The sequence below is a fragment of the Urocitellus parryii genome, chromosome 9 (genome assembly GCF_045843805.1).
Source record: "Urocitellus parryii isolate mUroPar1 chromosome 9, mUroPar1.hap1, whole genome shotgun sequence".
Lineage (NCBI taxonomy): Eukaryota > Metazoa > Chordata > Mammalia > Rodentia > Sciuridae > Urocitellus > Urocitellus parryii.
The window spans coordinates 30,798,777-30,816,519 of record NC_135539.1 but is presented as its reverse complement, the minus strand read 5'-3'; the positions used below and the strand labels follow the sequence as shown (position 1 = coordinate 30,816,519).

Genomic DNA, 17,743 nt, shown 5'->3' with positions numbered 1-17,743 from the left:
CAGCTAGAAAACCATCTCTTCAAAAAATCCTTGGCAAAACACTACAGGAAGAGGAAATGGAAAACAATAATGAAAACCAACAGTGGGAGGTAGGACAGTAAAGGGGGGAAAACAAATCAGGTTTAATAGCATTAATAAACAAATATGGCTGGAAGAACAAACCATATCTCAATAATAACCCTAAATGTTAATGGCTTAAACTCACCAATTAAGAGACACAGGCTAGTAGAATGGATCACAAAACAAGACCCAACAATATGCTGCCTACAGGAGACGCATCTGATAGGAAAAGATATTCATAGACTGAAGGTGAAAGGTTGGGAAAAAACATACCACTCATATGGACTGCGGAAACAAGCAGGAGTGTCCATACTCATATCCAATAAAATAGATTTCAAGCCAAAGTTAATCAAAAGGGATAAAGAAGGACACTTCATACTGCTCAAGGGAACCATACACCAACAAGACATAACAATCATAAATATATATGCCCCAAATAATGGTGCAGCTGTGTTCATCAAGCAAATTCTTCTCAAGTTCAAGACTCTAATAGACCACCATACAATAATCATGGGAGACTTCAACTCACCTCTCTCACCACTCCACAGATCTACCAAACAAAAGTTAAATAAGGAAACTATAGAACTCAACAACACAATCAACAACCTAGACTTAATTGACATATATAGACTATACCACCCAACATCAAGTAGTTACACTTTTTTCTCAGCAGCACATGGAACCTTCTCAAAAATAGACCATATATTATGTCACAGGGCAACTCTTAGACAATATAAAGGGGTAGAGATAATACCATGCATCTTATCTGATCATAATGGAATGAAACTGAAAATCAATGATAAAAGAAGGAAGGAAAAATCAAGCATCACTTGGAGAATGAACAATAGGTTGCTGAATGATCAATGGGTTTTAGAAGACATCAAGGAGGAAATTAAAAACTTCCTAGAGTCAAATGAAAACACAGACACAACATATCGGAATCTATGGGACACATTGAAAGCAGTTCTAAGAGGAAAATTCATTGCTTGGAGTTCATTCCTCAAAAAAAGAAAAAACCAACAAATAAATGATCTCATACTTCATCTCAAAATCCTAGAAAAAGAAGAGCAAAACAATAGCAAAAGAAGTAGAAGGCAAGAAATAATTAAAATCAGAGCTGAAATTAATGAAATGGAAACAAAAGAAACAATTGAAAAAATTGACAAAACTAAAAGTTGGTTCTTTGAAAAAATAAATAAAATTGACAGACCCTTAGCCATGCTAACGAAGAGAAGAAGAGAGAGAACCCAAATTACTAGCATACGGGATGAAAAAGGCAATATCACAACAGACACTTCAGAAATACAGAAGATAATTAGAAATTATTTTGAATCCTTATACTCCAATAAAATAGAAGATAGTGAAGGCATAGATAAATTCCTTAAGTCTTATGATCTGCCCAGATTGAGTCAGGAGGATATAGACAACCTAAACAGACCAATAACAATAGAGGAAATAGAAGAAACCATCAAAAGATTACCAACTAAGAAAAGCCCAGGACCGGATGGGTATACAGCAGAGTTTTACAAAACCTTTAAAGAGGAACTAACACCAATACTTTTCAAGCTATTTCAGGAAATAGAAAAAGAGGGAAAACTTCCAAATTCATTCTACGAAGCCAACATCACCCTGATTCCGAAACCAGACAAAGACACTTCAAAGAAAGAAAACTACAGACCAATATCTCTAATGAACCTTGACGCAAAAATCCTCAATAAAATTCTGGCGAATCGGATTCAGATACATATCAAAAAAATTATACACCATGATCAAGTAGGATTCATCCATGGGATGCAAGGCTGGTTCAATATACGGAAATCAATTAATGTTATTCACCACATCAATAGACTTAAAAATAAGAACCATATGATCATCTCGATAGATGCAGAAAAAGCATTCGACAAAGTACAGCATCCCTTTATGTTCAAAACTCTAGAAAAATTAGGGATAACTGGATCATACCTCAACATTGTAAAAGCAATCTATGATAAGCCACAGGCCAGCATCATTCTGAATGGAGAAAAATTGAAGGCATTCCCTCTAAGATCTGGTACAAGACAGAGATGCCCTCTCTCACCACTTCTGTTCAACATAGTCCTTGAAACACTGGCCAGAGCAATTAGACAGACGAAAGAAATTAAAGGCATAAAAATAGGAAAAGAAGAACTTAAATTATCACTATTTGCAGATGATATGATTCTATACCTAGCAGACCCAAAAGGGTCTACAAAGAAGCTATTAGAGCCAATAAATGAATTCAGCAAAGTGGCAGGATATAAGATCAACACGCATAAATCAAAGGCATTCCTGTATATCAGCGACAAACCCTCTGAAACGGAAATGAGGACAACTACTCCATTCACAATATCCCCCCAAAAAATAAAATACTTGGGAATCAACCTAACAAAAGAGGTGAAAGATTTATACAATGAAAATTACAGAACCTTAAAGAAAGATATAGAAGAAGACCTTAGAAGATGGAAAAATATACCCTGCTCATGGATAGGCAGAACTAACATCATCAAAATGGTGATATTACCAAAAGTTCTCTATAAGTTCAATGCAATGCCAATCAAAATCCCAACAGCATTTCTTGTAGAAATAGATAAAAGAATCATGAAATTCATATGGAACAATAAAAGACCCAGAATAGCAAAAACAATACTAAGCAGGAAGTGTGAATCAGGCGGTATAGCGATACCAGACTTCAAACTATACTACAGAGCAATAGTAACAAAAACAGCATGGTACTGGTACCAAAACAGGCGGGTGGACCAATGGTACAGAATAGAGGACACAGTAACCAATCCACAAAACTACAACTATCTTATATTTGATAAAGTGCTAAAAGCATGCAATGGAGGAAGGATAGCATCTTCAACAAATGGTGCTGGGAAAACTGGAAATCCATCTGCATCAAAATGAATCTGAATCCCTATCTCTCGCCGTGCACAAAAGTTAACTCAAAATGGATCAAGGAGCTTGATATTAAATCAGAGACACGGCATCTGATAGAAGAAAAAGTTGGCTATGATCTACATACTGTGGGATCAGGCTCCAAATTCCTCAATAGGACACCCATAGCGCAAGAGTTAACAACTAGAATCAACAAATGGGACTTACTCAAACTAAAAAGTTTTTTCTCAGCAAAAGAAACAATAAGAGATATAAACAGGGAGCCTACATCCTGGGAACAAATCTTTACTCCACACACTTCAGATAGAGCCCTAATAACCAGAATATATAAAGAACTCAAAAAATTAGACAATAAGATAACAAATAACCCAATCAATAAATGGGCCAAGGACCTGAACAGACACTTCTCAGATGAGGACATACAATCAATCAATAAGTACATGAAAAAATGCTCACCATCGCTAGCAGTCAGAGAAATGCAAATCAAAACCACCCTAAGATACCATCTCACTCCAGTAAGATTGGCAGCCATTAGGAAGTCAAACAACAATAAGTGCTGGAGAGGATGCGGGGAAAAGGGCACTCTTGTTCATTGCTGGTGGGACTGCAAATTGGTGCAGCCAATTTGGAAAGCAGTATGGAGATTTCTTGGAAAGCTGGGAATGGAACCACCATTTGACCCAGCTATTCCCCTTCTCGGTCTATTCCCCAAAGACCTAATAAGAGCATGCTACAGGGACACTGCTACATCGATGTTCATAGCAGCACAATTCAGGATAGCAAGATTGTGGAATCAGCCTAGATGCCCTTCAATAGATGAATGGATAAAAAAAATGTGGCATTTATACACAATGGAGTATTACTCTGCATTAAAAAATGACAAAATCATAGAATTTGGAGGGAAATGGATGGCATTAGAGCAGATTATGCTAAGTGAAGCTAGTCAATCTTTAAAAAACAAATACCAAATGACTCCTTTGATATAAGGGGAGGAAACAAGGACAGGGTAGGGACGAAGAGCTTGTGACGAAGATTTACATTAACAGGGTTGAGAGGTGGGAGGGAAAGGAAGTGAGAAGGGAAATCGCATGGTAATGGAAGGCGATCCTCAGGGTTATACAAAATGACATATAAGAGGAAAGGAGGGGTAAGACAAGATAATACAAATGGAAGAAATGATTTACAGTAGAAGGGGTAGAGAGAGAAAAGGGGAGGGGAGGGGAGGGGAGGGGGGATAGTAGAGAATAGGACAGACAGCAGAATACATCAGACACTAGAAAGGCAATATATCAATCAATGGAAGGGTTACTGATGTGATACAGCAATCTGTATACGGGGTAAAATTGGGAGTTCATAACCCACTTGAATCAAACTGTGAAATATGATGTATTAAGAACTATGTAATGTTTTGAATGACCAACAATAAAAAAAATAAAATAAAAAAAATAAAAAAAAAGATGAAATTCACTGTGGTGAATTATGTGCCCCCTTTATGTCACCCCAGAGCTCATGGATATTCTGATCATGGTTTCCTCTTGTTTCCCTTAATGCTGACTGAGGTTTATATGTTTCAAGTGTGAAGTTTTATCTTCCAGGTGACCTAATATATTTGCAAGAATTCAGCTAAATTTTTATTTGATTTATTGAGATTTTTATTTCTCAAATTTGTTTGGTCTTTTCAGAATATCTTTCACATCCTGTGTTCTCACCCAGAGTTCATTCCTTAGATCATGTCTTAGTTTATTGATAATGTTAACAATCAACTTTTAAAATTATTTGCTTGGGATTTCATCAACTGCAATATCTGTGAATTTACTATTGGAGGATAATAAGCTTTTGGAGACAGGATGACAGCCTGTTTGCTGAGGTTCTGTATTTGTGTATATGTTGAGATGGATTCCTTTTGCTCATGTATGTGGGGAAGTTTAATGAATATTTATTTCATCATTTTAAGCCCCGATATGAAGATATATCTTAACTTTAACACATCTAATCAATGTAATCAGTCTTGGGCTCAAGAACAAGTACCACTTTCAGAAAATCAGTGTCAGTAACAGTAATAACTTAATAGCAAATCATGTATCAACATATACTATAGCATTTATTAGTAATGAGCTCTGCAACTCTATTAACCAAAGAGAAAAGTAAGTGAGGAGTAGCATAGAGTAGGTGGAAAAGCTTAAGCATTAGCAATATAGTATGGCAAACTGTATTAGAAGGATAAAGCATAAAGAAAATAAAAAGAAAAATAAAGAAAAATTGGGAGAGGGAGGAGAGAAAAAACAATGAAGCACAGGAGAATGGAGTGGAGGTGAAAGAGAAGCAGAATTGACATGGGATCCATTTCATTCAAAAAATAAATAAAATTATATGAATTCTAAAAATACATAATGAGAAGACACTGGGAGTTTATCTCCAATAGTGAATGCAAGACCACTCATAGAGCTTCAGTTTTATTCCTGTTGAAGCTTTAAATTTGCAGACATTGGTTTGTGGGGTTTTGATTTTAGAATCTCCCAGTTATAAAGGGTTTTATGTGACACCAATGTCATGCTGTTTGTCTTTTTTCAGCTCTGGCCCAAGCTGGCCAAACTTGATGGAGGAGTCTGTGTGCTGAGCTCTGACCCCTCTGCCTGGCAGCATCTGCTGTGGGAGTATTGTATGATTCAGAGCAGACTTCAGTTTAAAAATGGCTTTGTTCTTATGACTGGGGTAGGAATGTGAGTGTGGTAGGGTTGTTGGTCAACTTCTAGAAAACAAAGAGAATCAGCACAGGATGTGGGTGTCTCACACCCCTCCTTCAGAAAGCCTGAGTCCCTGTGCTGGGTTGTGTGTGTGAAATGTTTCCCTCCATCCCTCAGACCCTCTGGAGCTTGGGGAGGTGGCACAGGTGCTGTGGGATGCTATCACAGGCCCAGGGTTTTCAACCTGACCCTGATCTGTCCTATTTCCATCTCCTGCAGCCATGGTCAGACTGCCAATTTCAAATCAAAGTGCCCTTTACATTTTACTCTGCAGACTGTCAGACAGCTGCAGCTTTCCCCACAAAGCTTCTCCTTTTCTGTGTTGTAGTCCCACTCCTGTGTCCAGATTGATGCATGATCTGGACACCCGCCAATACAGTAAAAGATAAGGATTAGGTGGCCATTTTTCTTGGTATTCAAAAAGAAAATATACCAGAAACAATACAAAAAGGAGCAAAAAGTGAAAAATGAGTGAAACATGAAAAGCAAGGGTAAATGGCAGGGATTCCTAGTCTCCCTCCCAGGAAGTACTAACAGAGAATGTCTTTAGCTGATGCCACTTCCCCACTTTTACTCTCTGCTGGAGAGTGCCTGGTCTCTCTGTTGAGCTAGCTCTGATGAGCTTATTTTCTTCTCAGATGATGATTTTGTTGGACAGCAGCACCATTCATCTTAAACTGGGTGGGAGTAATTTGGGCCCATTGGGGAGGAGCTTCCTCTCCCCCATGGAACCAATGCACACCCAGAACTGCTGCCATCTATCCCATGAATTAATTCTCTTTGTATTCTAAAAGTTGATATTTTTGGATTTTGCCTGATTGCTAGTTTTCTGAGTTGCTTGCTATCATTTCCCCACAGTCTTCCCATCTCCCCACAGAACTGTTGTTTTAATTCAGTCTCCAGGGACTGCTGGGTTATTGTGAGTTCTGCTGATACACCATTTTTTCTGACCTCCAAATCTGATTTTTTTGTTGTATATAATTCTTTTTATATGATACTGGTTTTAATTTGCTAATACTAGTTGAGATTTTGCATCCATAATTATAAGATATGTCAGTGTGTAGTTGTCCTGTGTTATCTTTGGTTAAGTCTTATGATTAGGTTAACATGGGCATTTTAGGATCTTTTACAAGTGTTCACTGTATTCTATATTAGAAAATACTAGATATTTCTATGAAATTTTGTGAAGAAGTAAAGAATTGGTATTAGTTCTTTGAATATTTGGTGGAATTGTCCATGGAACATCTGGACCTGAGCTGCTCTTTGTAGAAAAGTTCTTAATTTCTATTTTAATCTCATCATGTGTTGTATGTCTATGTATATCGTCTATTATTTTTTCTGTCAGATTCTGTTGTTTGTGTTTTTCTAGGAATTTGTCCATTTCATTTAAGTTATGTAATTTGTATAGTTGTTGTGATAATCTGATTGTTAAAATATCTTTATACTTCTTTCTATGTTTATAATGTCAGTATTTCCTATTTTTCATTTTGAATACTAGTAACTGTAGTCTTTACTTCTGGCTCAGTCTAGCTATTACTGTGGCAACATTGCTGATATTTTTCAAATAATTGCTTTTGTTTTTATTCATTTCTTCTATTGACATTATTTTCTCTTTGATTAGCTTTCACTTTGGTCCTTAATATTTTCTTCCTTCTGTTTTCTTTACGTTTAATTTGTTCTCTTTTTTTTCATGATTTATTGTGTGAAGTTTGTTCATTTGCGATCTTTGTTTTTATTTAATACATAACAATTTTCTGCTACACAATAATGGCTTTTTCTTCTGTCCATAAGTTTAATATATTATTCCTTCTTTTTTCCATTCTGTACTTTATCTATATCACTTTATATTTCTTTTTTCATCCACTGTTTATTTAGGTGAATATTGATCAATTTTCCCATACATTGAGTTTCCCAATTTTTTTTCTAATAATGCCTTCTGGATTCCTCCTCTGGTGGATTCTCTTTATCCCATCCTGACTGCTCTTTCTTGAAGAGCATGATTAACCACAGTCCCAGACTAAAGCCTAGTATTATCCAAAGACACTCTATTCAAGTACATGAAGAGGAAAGGGGTCAGGGTTTTCATCTTGCTCCTTTGGTCACTCCACACAGGCACAAGGGGCCACTGATATCACTGCTATGATGCTGGCCCTATATATGACCTCCTCTTGCTCAGCCAGGGGCCTGGAGCCCAATCAGTGGTCCTAACAGGAACAGTTCCTCTTTAGGAACCCTTATGACTTCCACTTTTCTGATTGGTAGAAAAGATGTAATTGCTCCAGGTAAATTTTACATTTTTCACTGAAGTGTCCTTTGTTTTTTCTTTCCCCTTCAGCAATCTTTCCATTCCTTACTCTGATTTATGAGGCAATGAATATCTCTATTTCCAAAGGATGTCACAAATGTTTTAAAGAAAGCTATAAACAGAATGAAAGAAAGTCGCCTTCAAGAGAAACAACAGGTAAAATCCGGTGGTGGTTACAGAGGAGGTTAATTTTTGATAACTTATTTGCCTGTGGGTGTTTGACTTCCATACTTCTTTGCATATTTTTAAAAGGTAGATGAAGAACTCTTAGTTGAGAATAGTAGATGGTTTTCATTTGGGGAGAATAAAGAATTTAGCATCTGGTAATTGAGTTACAAGAATGAATCAGAGAGGGAACTTAGAGTAAGATGTATTCCAAGCTTTTATAATAACATCAAAATGGACTCTACTCTCATACATAACTAAAAAGAACTAATAAAAAGATTAAAATAAATAAAATCATATATTTTAAATATTGGAAAAATAGTGAACCAAAGAGAAAACATTTACAATTAAATGATGGGCATGGAATTTAGTTTGTCAAGGCAAAAATATTGCTGATAGAAAAAGTCCCAAATACTCTAAAAATGAGTCCTTGTACATTGTTGAGTGGAATGTAAATTAGAACAGCCTTTATGGAAAATTGTCTGGAGGGCCCTCAGAAATCAAATACAGGCCCATCATATGATCCAGCAATCTCACTACTGGTTATCTAGCCACAAAAAGTGAAATCAGTATGTCAAAGAGAGATATGTATTCCCATGTTTATTGCTGCACTATTTTAAAATTGTTCCTATTAATTGAGCCAAATAGATTTTGGAAATATCCATTATCAGAAAATGATAAATGCAATTAAAGATGTGTCTAAACTGACATAAACATCAAACAGCATATATATCAAAGTAATCAGGTACCTTGTTAATATGTGTATAGCTTAATGTTTTTATATATCAGTTGAAATGATTTTTTAATTAGAGGAAAAAAATTTTATTTTATCCCTTCTCTTCAATAGATAAAATTTCAACATAATATTTTTTCCTGGTGCTTTAATTTTATCAGATTTTATATTGACAAAGAATCATTGCATTTCCAAACCTCTCACTTTACAAATTCTCCACAGAAGGCATCCTCAGCGTAGCAGGTACTGTCTGGCCCCTAATGGAGCAGGCATGGGTTCTTTAGGTGAAGGTTTGTTTCATGTATGAAGGCCAGCACAAGGATGTGTGCAGGCCAGGGAGCCAGGATGGACCCTCCAGGTGTCAGTACAAGTTCATAGCTTCAAGCATGGTGGGATCTTTCAAGAAGCTTGCCCAAAATCTAATGATAAGCTCTATAAATGGCAGGAGATTAATCTGTGGCATCTTTGGTGAAGAATTAAGGCAGTAAAACAAAATATTGCAGTCAAGGACTTCTCCCTGAGAAAACAAATGTAACAGGAGACAAAGCCAACCACTCTCTGGCCAGGAGGCTGTGTTCAGAATCCACAGAGCTCACAAGCAGGGAGAGCAAAGACCAGTAGCTGTTGGACACCACAGCCAGTTTTCACTCAGGGAAACGTCCTAATCTCCAAAGTTTGTAGATGGATACTTTTCTTCACTGATGGCTTAGGAAACTCCAGCTGGACTTCTGTACTTAAAGAAGTCATAGTCCCAGAAGGGTAGATAAGTTCTGCACTCTTAATTTATTTCTGACTTCATACTTAACCTTCTATCTTTGAAATCACTCTGTTTCTAGCATTGGGTGGATTTTCTTCAGCTTATGATAAATTCTCAGAATTCCAAAGATGTGGAGTCTCATAAAGGTAACCAAGGTTGCTACCTTGTCTACTGATGGGGAAACTCAGTGGGAAGAGTTGTTCTTGAAATGTTCAGCAGGTTTCCCAGGAAGAAGAGCATTTCTACCAAGTTGCAGAAAGGCCATGCTTGGATATTATGTACAGTAGCCTGAGGAACTTTCTGGAAAGACACCTAGAGCCATATTCAATGTTGAAGCTGATATAAATAGTATTTCTTTCACTCACATGGTATTTTTATTCAACTTATTTTCTTAATATTTTTATTTGATGCTCAATTTCTCCCTTATTTGTCCACTGGAATCCCTTTCATGTAGGCTCTTGAGTTCTCTATTATTCTGTCACCTTTCCTTGTGATTGTTTAAAAAGTAGCCTCTGTTTATTCTGAGAAATTATACATCCATAACAATATTGAACTGAAAACATAGAGGTTCTCCATGTAGTCTTGAATACACTGCTTCACTCTTAATATCCACCACAAGAGAGTTATATTTGTCACAGTTCAGGAACCTGTATTGACACACTTCTATCATTCAAAGTCCACAAATTTCCTTAGAGTTTGCTCTTGGTCTTGTACATTCTCTGACATGTATTTACATTATAGGAACATACAGAATATTCTGTGCCCTTTTCATTTATTTTCCAAGTATTTTCTTGCTTTATGATTTAAGATATTCCAGGTTTCTGCTCTGTTTCTCCTGACAGCTTTGGAATCGGTGATTTTTCAATGGATCCCATTTCACTTCTAATTTTTGGTACCCATTGTCTTGACAATCATATGAAACAATTACTGAATGTTGAACAATTAATTCTAGAGATGAGGGCTGGGCTTACTACAGCCTGCCAGTGTACATATTTTTTTAAATATCTTTATTTTTTAGTAGTAGGTGTACACAATATTTTATTTTATTTTTATGTGGTGCTGAGGATCAAACCCAGTGCCTCACGTGTGCTAGGTGAGTGCTTTACCACTGAGCCACAAATCTAGCCCCAGTGTACATAATTTTTTTAATATTCATTTTTGGGTTTTAGACGGACACATTATGTTCTTTTTATTTATTTATTTTTATGTGATGCTGAGAATCAAACCCAGGGCCTTGCACATGCGAGGTGAGCACTCTACCACTGAGCCATAACTCCAGCCCCTCCAGTGTACATATTTTTGTGTTCACATGTGTTATCATCCATCCATCCATCCATCCATCCATCCATCCATCCATCCATCCATCCATTCATCTATCCTATATGTATCTACCTAGTTCTATTCAGCTTTCTGTGATGATGGAAACAGTCTATATTTTAACTGTTTCAATATAATAACCATCAAACACATGTGCCTACTGACCATTTGACATGTGGCTAGTGCCACTGAGGAACTGAAGTGTATTGACTTTAGTTAATTAAAATTTAAACATTCACATATGGTTGGTAGCTACAAATGCAAACATCCAACTTCAAACCTTGAATTTTTTTTTTTTTTGCGTTGGGGAGTGGGGTACCAGGGATTGAACTCAGGGGTACTCAACCACTGAGCCACATCTTCAGCCCTACTTTGTATTTTATTTAGAGACAGAGTCTCATTGAGTTATATAGCACCTTGTTGTTGCTGAGGACTCGTGAATATCTTGCCTCAGCCTCCCACTGGGATTACAGGTGTGTGCCACAGCACCTGGCCCAAACATTGACTTTATAGTACTACTTCATGGGGTTCAAACTCACTGGGATAAAAGATTTCATAATTAGATGCTCTCATGACATCATCATAGAAAAACATCATAGAAAAAAAAATCAGTAAATCTGAACTCTGTATACCTTTCAAACACTTGTTTTGTGTATTCTGTTTTTATCTTGAATTGCATGTTTGGCATAGGGACCATGTAATTTCAGGGCCCCAGGTATCTAAATGTCCTGATGCATTCCAAGATACATGAGTTAATTTCATGATTGTGTTTAGCTTCTGTCAAGAGAAAAATCAACATAGAGGTAAGCTTCTATGAGAAGATTTGTTTGGTGTGCATGATGTAGAGCAGAAAGAGAGAATGTACTAAGGAAGGTGAAATTCAGTCGTGCCTGAATAAGTGTTGTGTTTTACTAAAACTGACCCACTTTTTCGCCACATGTGATGCCCACTGCCGCTCTATTGACAGTTTTCAATAGAATAGAATCATCACATTTTATGGAAGTTCATAAAATGTAAGTTCATATTTTGACTTGGTAGTTTTAGGATGGGTTTGAGATTCTGTGTTTCTAATAATTTCCCAAATGCTATTGATGCTGCTTGTCTATGAACCAGGCTTTCAGTAGCAACAGTCCTTTTACTGCCCAATATTTCCGTACATTTCCTCCAACATGCTTAGATTAAAGATTTTTCAATTTCCCACACACTGAAACCTTAGTATTAGAAACAATCAAATTAGTATTTCAGGCTATATGTTACCTAGAATAATTAAAATTGTCCTCCACAAGAATATCATCCACTTTTGTACTTACACAAAGTAGATTCATGATAATCTAAGGGACATATTGATCATACTGTGTATCTTAGATAGAAATGGTATCTCTTGAAATTACCTATCTTTGGTGGTGCTGAGAATGGCACAGTTAGTAGCCAAGTCCAAGTGTGGTGTAGACCTCAGAAAACTGGATTAAAAAAAGTTTTCCATTGTCTCCCTTTCAGATAGACACTAGACTGAAAACCACTCTGAGAATGACCCTGAACTGCTTTTCCATGGTCCTGCCTGGTGATCTGTGGGTTTTAATGGGATTTCTCTTCATCTATACCCTGATGTTTTTTTTTAAAGAGAGAGAGAGAGAGAGAATTTTTTAATATTTATTTTTCAGCTTTTTGGCAGACACAACATCTTTGTTTGTATGTGGTGCTGAGGATCGAACCCGGGCCGCATGCATGCCAGGCAAGCGCGCTACCACTTGAGCCACATCCCCAGCCCTATACCCTGATGTTGTGATTTTCTGGATTTACCTAAATTGTGTTTCTTCTTCCATTAGCCCTGTCTGATCTGGAGCTTGTGGCCCAATCAATTATCTTCATTTTTGCTGGCTATGAGACCACTAGCAGTGCTCATTCCTTCATTTTGTATGAACTGGCCACCCATCCTGATGCCCAGACCAAACTGCAGCAGGAGATTGATGCGGCTTTGCCCAATAAGGTGAGAAGATGGTACCTGGAGAGGGAGGAGAGAGGCAGAGCCTCAACAAGACTGCCTCCTCATCACTTCCTAGGAGGCTTTACCCAAAATATAGTCACTGATTCTTTTTACCAGCTCTATTTGGAAAGGCTCTGAAGAAACAAATGAAGAAGAAAACAGCATTTTGGGGAAAATGTTATTCACAAAACTACAAGGAATTTTGAAAAGAATGAAATTTCAATTGTACCCATTACCAGTTACCATGATGATACCTAGGAAGTGTAAGCATGTGTCACTCAAGTGTCCAGATCATTGTCTCTGCTGAGCTGTGGCATGAGCTCCTGCCCTGCTGTCTGCTGAGTGATCCTGGGCTTGGTGGGCAGGCCAACTCTGCTCTGCTCCACACATATTCACACTCTAGTCATGTATTAGAGAGAAGAAGTCACGGGATGAGTCAGGTTTTCTGTCTCCTGAGACAAACTCTTTACTTCTACCTTGTGTCCTCTCCAGTGACACACAGGCATTAGCTACATGTTGTGCCTGCTGTCCTCACACCTCTTCCTAAACAGAGTCTATTGGATATGAAGAAACCTGGTCTCTGGGGCTGGCATGCCTGGTTTGGCAGAGAAGTGGGCACAAAGCCTCTTCTTCAGAGCTCACAATGAAGCCATGAAGAACAACAAGGAGAATGGTCCAGCAAGAGAGGGTGGGGCTGAGAGTGGCTTCTTGTCCTCCTTAGAATGTTCTCTGGAACTGAAATTGTGTGACATGGTGCCATCCAAACTTAGCCTTCTTTTGATGATATTAGGGTGGAAGTTACCAGTTTCTCCCACATTTTTACATGATGTAGTGTTATCTCTATATATATATATATATATATATATATATATATATATATATATATATATATATATATAACCAAAGCAGGATTATTCAACTAAACCTGATGTAGAATGGTTATTTCCTTTTTTCTATGTTCTATTTATTTGAAATACATACATGAGTTTTCTAGTGAAAGGTGACAGTGTCTTTCACATATTTTGCCTGAGTGTAATTGTCATATTCTCTTTTTGGTGCTATTAGTCACTTTTCCTCACATGAGAAAAAGTAGTACATGATGCTGCTGAGAATATTACACACTGAATTTGGGATTGTCCCAAAGGTCTCTTATGTACATAACTGCTCTGCACTTCTCAATGGGCCATGGACATGGTTGTCAAATGGGCATGATTGTTATTACAATGCTTAGTCAATTGTAAGCACTACTCTCCTTCACCATTCTGAGTATATTTTGGGATCTTCTAACACTTTAATAATACAGCATGGACTGAGTTTAAAGTTAGTTTCAAACCTTAATTCCCCAAAATTGCATTTTTTCCCTTCAGGCACCTGTTATCTATGATACCCTGATGCAGATGGAGTACCTGGACATGGTAGTAAATGAAACTCTCAGGTTGTACCCAATTGGTGTCAGAATTGACAGAATCTGTAAGAAAGATATTGAAATCAATGGAGTATTTATTAGTAAGGGGACACTGGTGATGATACCAATCTTTGTTCTTCATCAAGACCCAAAGTATTAGCCAGAGCCTGAGGAGTTCCGCCCTGAAAGGTACAGGGACCCCGGGAAAGGGAACAAACTGGGCTAGGCTGATTCAAGCATATCATTGTATCTATTAGCATAGGTGACATACAGGTAACTGTGCAATCATTTTCATGTATGTCTTTTTATTTTAAGCTGTTTTCATGTTACAAACATGACATTTTCTTGCAAAATGCTATAAATTTGTGACAAGGAATAAAAAGGATGCTATATCCATCCAGTATCTCAAATTCTTTAAATAATCACAAGTTAATAATGTGATTATGTTCTCAGAAACATATTTCTGTATAAATATAGACTTTTTGCAAAACTAGATTGTATGATATTTATTTTATTTTGAACAAATGTTTAACAATAAATGGTAAATTCTCCATTATCACTTGATGACACTCTGTATGTACAGGTTTTGCATCTATGATTTCAACTAAATATAAACATTTTTCTTGTTTCCCTATAAACTGTCTAATACAATAAGTGTTTATAGAGTATGTACATTTTATTAGTTATTATATGCAATCCAGAGATGATTTAAAATATATTTCAGTATGTGCTTAGGGTATACAAATATTTCCTCATTATTTTTATAAGAGACATCATCACCCAAGATTTTGTCGTGGCCTGATGCTGAAACTAATCCTCCTCAGATATGGCACCATGACTGTGTTTGTGTGTATGCATGTGTGTGTGTGTGTGTGTGTGTGTGTGTGTGTATGTGTGTGTGTGTGTGTGTGTGTGTGTGCTTTCAAATTTTATGGAATGTGCCAAAACTGACATAACTGCTATATCATTTCATTTTATGTGTTTATGTTTTATATGTCTTATATTTTTTGTTTGTGTTGTTTCCTTTACTATCTCAATTTTACCATGATTCCTTTTAAACAGCATTAATCTCATCTCAAAATGACTGAAAGATCCTATAGGTTAAGGGAGGAGGGTAGGTGGAAAAATTCCGTAGCTTAATAATTCTCATAGCAAAACCACAGCTGGATTTCAATAAAAATCAGCCCAGAAAGGCATCCTTTACACCATTGCTTGGGAGTGTCTAAGGGACATTGTAAAACAAGTAACTGTTGTGGTTTTAATGTTTTGTTGACTTGTCATCTATTGTGGAAACAGGTTCAGTAAGAAGAACCAGGACAGCATCGATCCTTATGTGTACATGCCCTTTGGAAATGGCCCCCGAAATTGCATTGGCATGAGGTTTGCTCTCATGAACATGAAACTTGCTCTTGTCAGATTAATGCAGAACTTCTCCTTTCAACCTTGTAAGGAAACACAGGTCAGTAGATTTTCATGTAAATGTTTTACTTGAAGATGTTTTTCCAAACAGAGGGACCTAGTCACAGAAAAACATATGCTCATTCATAACTTAATTCTTAGATCTATAGTCCAATGAGTCTCTTTTGCATCATCTTTGAGATTTTAGAGTTCTTCACTGTGGGGGCTCTAAGTCTATGGCTTTATGAAGACCCAAGTATAAAAAACATATGGGCTCAATGCAGATTAGTGTGACATGTGTATGTGTGGACTGTGAACTTGAGCATAGAGTAAATTCAGCTTTAAGTCTCCTGGAGGCACCCTGTGCACAGTCATAAGGTGTGGTTACCTCAGGATTATGATGTTTGAGTGAAGCTCTCCTCACTGGAACTTACACAACCTCCCTATTGATAGTGGTTCACTTCCAGGACTTGTGGGTTTAATATGCAACTTTTCCTTCTCAGTGTGCCATCTACATGAGAGAGGAGGGTAGAGATGGTTTCAGGGCCAATTGGCTGATATAAACGAGTTCTCTGACACACCAGGAATGGGGCAGATACTTTCTGCAAGCTCTGTCTTCTCCAGGCTGGTCTTCTCAATCTAAACAATAATTTGCTTCTTACTGAGAGCAAAAGAGTACTCTGTTGGAGATCCCCCCAGCCCTGTGGAGTGATTCTGGAAATGGCATGAGGATTTAGTCAAAACACTGAAGGGCTCAGAAGTTCCCCCATTTCCACTGGGCTTAGAAGCCAAGAGGAGATTCCCAAAGAGCAAAGCAAAGCATAATGGTCTTAAGGAATTAAGACCACTTCCATCATTCTACAGATTGAGTTCAACTGGAATAAGTGAACAGACCCTTTGGAAGTTGAAGACTGCTTATGACATTGAAGTGAATAAAACCTCCTCAGGGTTCTTTGTTAAGTTTCAGCAGGCACAAAATTAACTTTATGCAGTTCTCTAAAAGTTTGCCTTAATGTGTAGGAATCTATTTTAAATTTTTGAAACTTTTTTTAATTTACAATTTTCTTAAAATCACTTTTTGTTTAGTTTATGGACCTTATGTATTTATATGTGGTGCTGAGAATAGAACCCAGTGCCTCACATGCTAGGGAAATGCTCTACCACTAAGCCACAACTCCAGTCCTTTATTTACAATTTTATCAATAAAGTGAATAAGTCAATCTCATTTTGTCTCAGGCCTCGTATAAGAGATATTCATGAAATAATTTTCCACATAAATTAATAATTTTACTATCCCATCATGACACGTTAGAGAAGGAGTAGGAGGAGTTCAAGATACATGATACTAAAAGTAGTTTTCATGTTTGTAAAGCATGACTGTACTGAAGGCTGTGTGCAGAGATGGGCCAATAAGTGGAGCCTGAATTTCCCTAAGGATTTGTGCATTGTTGTCCTCAGAGCCTGGGAACCAGAACATCAGAGAACAAAAATTTATTTTATGAAAAAAACTCAAAATGAAGATAGACTCTATATTCCTCAATTGATGAATGATAAGAGATGCTGGACCTTTGCTGACCTTTCTCAGGGTCTGTGCAGAGGAATATTATCTAATTTGTGATGGAAAGTATGTGCCAATCTCAGTGCCACTCACCCATTCTGGGTCTAATGGTCTCTCTTCTCTCACTGCCAGTTACTACTGGCAACTCCTCCTGATCTCTGATCAGAGAATCAACAATTATCACCAAATTTGTCAACAACTTTTAATGAAAATGAGGGTGGTTGTGGTGGCTTTTTTAGTGACATTGATATATGATGTGTTCTTTGAAATATGTTACGATAAGTTTTATAATGAGAAAGTCAATAAAAATATCCTTATAAAATTTATCTGAAGCCTCTATGCCCATTTAAGGGGATATATAGTACTGAATCAGTGAAAGTCAAAACTCAATCTTTTGATCC

General features: G+C 37.1%; 1 pseudogene; it reads left to right on the top strand.

Moving 5' to 3' along the window:
• LOC144256965 (cytochrome P450 3A9-like) overlaps window positions 1-16,347 on the top strand; it is a 29,397-nt pseudogene extending 13,050 nt beyond the window's left edge.
• Window positions 16,348-17,743: the final 1,396 nt, after the last annotated feature.